General features: G+C 59.2%; 1 protein-coding gene across 1 annotated transcript in view; it reads left to right on the forward strand.

Moving 5' to 3' along the window:
- Nucleotides 1-6,000, forward strand: part of LOC121273152 (tumor necrosis factor receptor superfamily member 1A-like) — a gene marked incomplete at its 3' end in the record, with an annotated part of 53,943 nt that overhangs the window by 33,807 nt on the left and 14,136 nt on the right. The gene's annotated exons all lie outside the window — the stretch shown is intronic.

A 6,000-nucleotide genomic window follows, 5' to 3' on the forward strand; every position in this document is an offset into this window, starting at 1 on the left:
GTCTCTCGCTCCCTGTGTCTGTCTGTCTCTCGCTCCCTGTGTCTGTCTCGCTCCCTGTGTCTGTCTCGCTCCCTGTGTCTCTCTCTCACTCCCTGTGTCTGTTTCTCTCGCTCCCTGTGTCTGTCTGTCTCTCGCTCCCTGTGTCTGTCTCTCGCTCCCTGTGTCTGTCTCTCGCTCGCTGTGTCTGTCTCTCTCGCTCCCTGTGTCTGTCTCTCTCGCTCCCTGTGTCTGTCTCTCGCTCCCTGTGTCTGTCTCTCGCTCCCTGTGTCTGTCTGTCTCGCTCCCTGTGTCTGTCTGTCTCGCTCCCTGTGTCTGTCTGTCCCTCGCTCCCTGTGTCTGTCTGTCTCTCGCTCCCTGTGTCTGTCTGTCTCTCGCTCCCTGTGTCTGTCTGTCTCTCGCTCCCTGTGTCTGTCCCTCGCTCCCTGTGTCTGTCTGTCTCGCTCCCTGTGTCTGTCTGTCTCTTGCTCCCTGTGTCTGTCTCGCTCCCTGTGTCTCTCTCTTGCTCCCTGTGTCTGTCTCTCTCTTGCTCCCTGTGTCTGTCTCTCGCTCCCTGTGTCTGTCTCTCTCGCTCCCTCTGTCTCTCTCTTGCTCCCTGTGTCTGTCTCTCTCGCTCCCTGTGTCTGTCTCTCTCTTGCTCCCTGTGTCTGTCTCTCGCTCCCTGTGTCTGTCTGTCTCTCGCTCCCTGTGTCTGTCTGTCTCTCGCTCCCTGTGTCTGTCTCTCGCTCCCTGTGTCTGTCTCTCGCTCCCTGTGTCTGTCCCTCGCTCCCTGTGTCTGTCCCTCGCTCCCTGTGTGTCTCTCTCGCTCCCTGTGTCTGTCCCTCGCTCCCTGTGTGTCTCTCTCGCTCCCTGTGTCTGTCTCTCGCTCCCTGTGTCTGTCTCTCGCTCCCTGTGTCTGTCTGTCTCTCGCTCCCTGTGTCTGTCTCTCGCTCCCTGTGTCTGTCCCTCGCTCCCTGTGTCTGTCTGTCTCTCGCTCCCTGTGTCTGTCTCTCTCTCGCTCCCTGTGTCTCTCTCTTGCTCCCTGTGTCTGTCTCTCTCTCCCCCTGTGTCTGTCTCTCGCTCCCTGTGTCTGTCTCTCTCGCACCCTGTGTCTGTCTGTCTCTCGCTCCCTGTGTCTGTCTCTCTCTCGCTCCCTGTGTCTCTCTCTTGCTCCCTGTGTCTGTCTCTCTCTCCCCCTGTGTCTGTCTCTCGCTCCCTGTGTCTGTCTCTCTCGCACCCTGTGTCTGTCTCTCGCACCCTGTGTCTGTCTCTCGCTCCCTGTGTCTGTCTCTCGCTCCCTGTGTCTGTCTCTCGCTCCCTGTGTCTGTCTCTCGCTCCCTGTGTCTGTCTCTCGCTCCCTGTGTCTGTCTCTCGCTCCCTGTGTCTGTCTCTCGCTCCCTGTGTCTGTCTCTCGCTCCCTGTGTCTGTCTCTCGCTCCCTGTGTCTGTCTCTCGCTCCCTGTGTCTGTCTCTCTCTCGCTCCCTGAGTCTCTCTCTCTCTCCCTGTGTCTGTCTCTCGCTCCCTGTGTCTGTCTCTCTCGCTCCCTGTGTCTGTCTCTCTCGCTCCCTGTGTCTCTCTCTCGCTCCCTGTGTCTGTCTCTCGCTCCCTGTGTCTGTCTCGCTCCCTGTGTCTGTCTCTCGCTCCCTGTGTCTCTCTCTCGCTCCCTGTGTCTCTCTCTCGCTCCCTGTGTCTCTCTCTCGCTCCCTGTGTCTGTCTCTCGCTCCCTGTGTCTGTCTCGCTCCCTGTGTCTCTCTCTCGCTCCCTGTGTCTCTCTCTCGCTCCCTGTGTCTGTCTCTCACTCCCTGTGTCTGTCTGTCTCTCGCTCCCTGTGTCTGTCTCGCTCCCTGTGTCTGTCTCGCTCCCTGTGTCTGTCTCGCTCCCTGTGTCTGTCTCGCTCCCTGTGTCTGTCTCGCTCCCTGTGTCTGTCTATCACTCCCTGTGTCTGTCTCTCTCACTCCCTGTGTCTCTCTCGCTCCCTGTGTCTCTCTCGCTCCCTGTGTCTGTCTCTCGCTCCCTGTGTCTGTCTCGCTCCCTGTGTCTGTCTCGCTCCCTGTGTCTGTCTCTCGCTCCCTGTGTCTGTCTCTCGCTCCCTGTGTCTGTCTCTCGCTCCCTGTGTCTGTCTCTCGCTCCCTGTGTCTGTCTCTCGCTCCCTGTGTCTCTCTCTCGCTCCCTGTGTCTGTCTCTCACTCCCTGTGTCTGTCTGTCTCTCGCTCCCTGTGTCTGTCTCGCTCCCTGTGTCTCTCTCTCACTCCCTGTGTCTGTCTGTCTCTCGCTCCCTGTGTCTGTCTGTCTCTCGCTCCCTGTGTCTGTCTGTCTCTCGCTCCCTGTGTCTGTCTGTCTCTCGCTCCCTGTGTCTGTCTGTCTCTCGCTCCCTGTGTCTGTCTGTCTCTCGCTCCCTGTGTCTGTCTGTCTCTCGCTCCCTGTGTCTGTCTGTCTCTCGCTCCCTGTGTCTGTCTGTCTCTCGCTCCCTGTGTCTGTCTGTCTCTCGCTCCCTGTGTCTGTCTCTCGCTCCCTGTGTCTGTCTCTCGCTCCCTGTGTCTGTCTCTCTCGCTCCCTGTGTCTGTCTCTCGCTCCCTGTGTCTGTCTCTCGCTCCCTGTGTCTGTCTCTCGCTCCCTGTGTCTGTCTCTCGCTCCCTGTGTCTCTCTCTCGCTCCCTGTGTCTCTCTCTCGCTCCCTGTGTCTCTCTCTCGCTCCCTGTGTCTGTCTCTCGCTCCCTGTGTCTGTCTGTCTCTCGCTCCCTGTGTCTGTCTGTCTCTCGCTCCCTGTGTCTGTCTGTCTCTCGCTCCCTGTGTCTGTCTCGCTCCCTGTGTCTGTCTCGCTCCCTGTGTCTCTCTCTCACTCCCTGTGTCTGTTTCTCTCGCTCCCTGTGTCTGTCTGTCTCTCGCTCCCTGTGTCTGTCTCTCGCTCCCTGTGTCTGTCTCTCGCTCGCTGTGTCTGTCTCTCTCGCTCCCTGTGTCTGTCTCTCTCGCTCCCTGTGTCTGTCTCTCGCTCCCTGTGTCTGTCTCTCGCTCCCTGTGTCTGTCTCTCGCTCCCTGTGTCTGTCTGTCTCGCTCCCTGTGTCTGTCTGTCTCGCTCCCTGTGTCTGTCTGTCTCGCTCCCTGTGTCTGTCTGTCCCTCGCTCCCTGTGTCTGTCTGTCTCTCGCTCCCTGTGTCTGTCTGTCTCTCGCTCCCTGTGTCTGTCTGTCTCTCGCTCCCTGTGTCTGTCTGTCTCTCGCTCCCTGTGTCTGTCCCTCGCTCCCTGTGTCTGTCTGTCTCGCTCCCTGTGTCTGTCTGTCTCTTGCTCCCTGTGTCTGTCTCGCTCCCTGTGTCTCTCTCTTGCTCCCTGTGTCTGTCTCTCTCTTGCTCCCTGTGTCTGTCTCTCGCTCCCTGTGTCTGTCTCTCTCGCTCCCTGTGTCTCTCTCTTGCTCCCTGTGTCTGTCTCTCTCGCTCCATGTGTCTGTCTCTCTCTTGCTCCCTGTGTCTGTCTCTCGCTCCCTGTGTCTGTCTGTCTCTCGCTCCCTGTGTCTGTCTCTCGCTCCCTGTGTCTGTCTGTCTCTCGCTCCCTGTGTCTGTCTGTCTCTCGCTCCCTGTGTCTGTCTCTCGCTCCCTGTGTCTGTCTCTCGCTCCCTGTGTCTGTCCCTCGCTCCCTGTGTCTGTCCCTCGCTCCCTGTGTCTGTCCCTCGCTCCCTGTGTGTCTCTCTCGCTCCCTGTGTCTGTCCCTCGCTCCCTGTGTGTGTCTCTCGCTCCCTGTGTCTGTCTCTCGCTCCCTGTGTCTGTCTCTCGCTCCCTGTGTCTGTCTCTCGCTCCCTGTGTCTGTCTGTCTCTCGCTCCCTGTGTCTGTCTGTCTCTCGCTCCCTGTGTCTGTCTCTCGCTCCCTGTGTCTGTCCCTCGCTCCCTGTGTCTGTCTGTCTCGCTCCCTGTGTCTGTCTGTCTCTCGCTCCCTGTGTCCCTCTCGCTCCCTGTGTCTGTCTCTCGCTCCCTGTGTCTGTCTCTCGCTCCCTGTGTCTGTCTCTCGCTCCCTGTGTCTCTCTCGCTCCCTGTGTCTCTCTCGCTCCCTGTGTCTCTCTCGCTCCCTGTGTCTCTCTCGCTCCCTGTGTCTCTCTCGCTCCCTGTGTCTGTCTCTCGCTCCCTGTGTCTGTCTCTCTCTCGCTCCCTGTGTCTGTCTCTCTCTCGCTCCCTGTGTCTGTCTCTCTCTCGCTCCCTGTGTCTGTCTCTCTCGCTCCCTGTGTCTGTCTCGCTCCCTGTGTCTGTCTCTCGCTCCCTGTGTCTGTCTCTCGCTCCCTGTGTCTGTCTCTCGCTCCCTGTGTCTGTCTCTCTTGCTCCCTGTGTCTCTCTCTCGCTCCCTGTGTCTGTCTCTCTCTCGCTCCCTGTGTCTGTCTCTCTCTCACTCCCTGTGTCTGTCTCTCTCGCTCCCTGTGTCTGTCTCTCTCGCTCCCTGTGTCTCTCTCGCTCCCTGTGTCTGTCTCGCTCCCTGTGTCTGTCTCTCGCTCCCTGTGTCTGTCTCTCGCTCCCTGTGTCTGTCTGTCTCTCGCTCCCTGTGTCTGTCTGTCTCTCGCTCCCTGTGTCTGTCTGTCTCTCGCTCCCTGTGTCTGTCTCTCGCTCCCTGTGTCTGTCTCGCTCCCTGTGTCTGTCTGTCTCTCGCTCCCTGTGTCCCTCTCGCTCCCTGTGTCTGTCTCTCGCTCCCTGTGTCTGTCTCTCTCGCTCCCTGTGTCTGTCTCTCTCGCTCCCTGTGTCTGTCTCGCTCCCTGTGTCTGTCTCTCGCTCCCTGTGTCTCTCTCTCGCTCCCTGTGTCTGTCTCTCTCGCTCCCTGTGTCTGTCTCGCTCCCTGTGTCTGTCTCTCGCTCCCTGTGTCTGTCTCTCGCTCCCTGTGTCTGTCTCTCGCTCCCTGTGTCTGTCTCTCGCTCCCTGTGTGTCTCTCTTGCTCCCTGTGTCTCTCTCTCGCTCCTTGTGTCTGTCTCTCTCGCTCCCTGTGTCTGTCTCTCTCTCGCTCCCTGTGTCTGTCTCTCTCTCGCTCCCTGTGTCTGTCTCTCTCGCTCCCTGTGTCTGTCTCTCGCTCCCTGTGTCTGTCTCTTGCTCCCTGTGTCTGTCTCTCGCTCCTTGTGTCTGTCTCTCTCGCTCCCTGTGTCTGTCTGTCTCTCGCTCCCTGTGTCTGTCTGTCTCTCGCTCCCTGTGTCTGTCTGTCTCTCGCTCCCTGTGTCTGTCTGTCTCTCGCTCCCTGTGTCTGTCTCTCGCTCCCTGTGTCTGTCTCTCACTCCCTGTGTCTGTCTCTCTCGCTCCCTGTGTCTGTCTCTCGCTCCCTGTGTCTGTCTCTCTCGCTCCCTGTGTCTGTCTCGCTCCCTGTGTCTGTCTCGCTCCCTGTGTCTGTCTCGCTCCCTGTGCCTGTCTGTCTCTCGCTCCCTGTGTCTTTCTCTCGCTCCCTGTGTCCCTCTCTCTCTCGCTACCTGTGTCTGTCTGTCTCGCTCCCTGTGTCTGTCTCTCTCTCGCTCCCTGTGTCTGTCTCTCTCGCTCCCTGTGTCTGTCTCTCGCTCCCTGTGTCTGTCTCTCGCTCCCTGTGTCTGTCTCTCGCTCCCTGTGTCTGTCTGTCTCTCTCTCCCTGTGTCTTTCTCTCGCTCCCTGTGTCCCTCTCTCTCTCGCTACCTGTGTCTGTCTGTCTCGCTCCCTGTGTCTGTCTCTCTCTCGCTCCCTGTGTCTGTCTCTCTCGCTCCCTGTGTCTGTCTCTCTCGCTCCCTGTGTCTGTCTCGCTCGCTCACTGTGTCTGTCTCTCGCTCCCTGCGTCTGTCTCTCGCTCCCAGTGTCTGTCTCTCGCTCCCAGTGTCTGTCTCTCACTCCCTGTGTCTGTCTGTCGCTCCCTGTGTCTGTCTCTCTCGCTCCCTGTGTCTGTCTGTCTCTCGCTCCCTGTGTCTGTCTCTCGTTCCCTGTGTCTGTCTCTCGCTCCCTGTGTCTGTCTCGCTCGCTCCCTGTGTCTGTCTCTCTCGCTCCCTGTGTCTGTCTCTCGCTCCCTGTGTCTGTCTCTCTCGCTCCCTGTGTCTGTCTTTCACTCCCTGT

This window comes from Carcharodon carcharias, chromosome 40 (genome assembly GCF_017639515.1).
Source record: "Carcharodon carcharias isolate sCarCar2 chromosome 40, sCarCar2.pri, whole genome shotgun sequence".
NCBI classification, from domain to species: Eukaryota; Metazoa; Chordata; class Chondrichthyes; order Lamniformes; family Lamnidae; genus Carcharodon; species Carcharodon carcharias.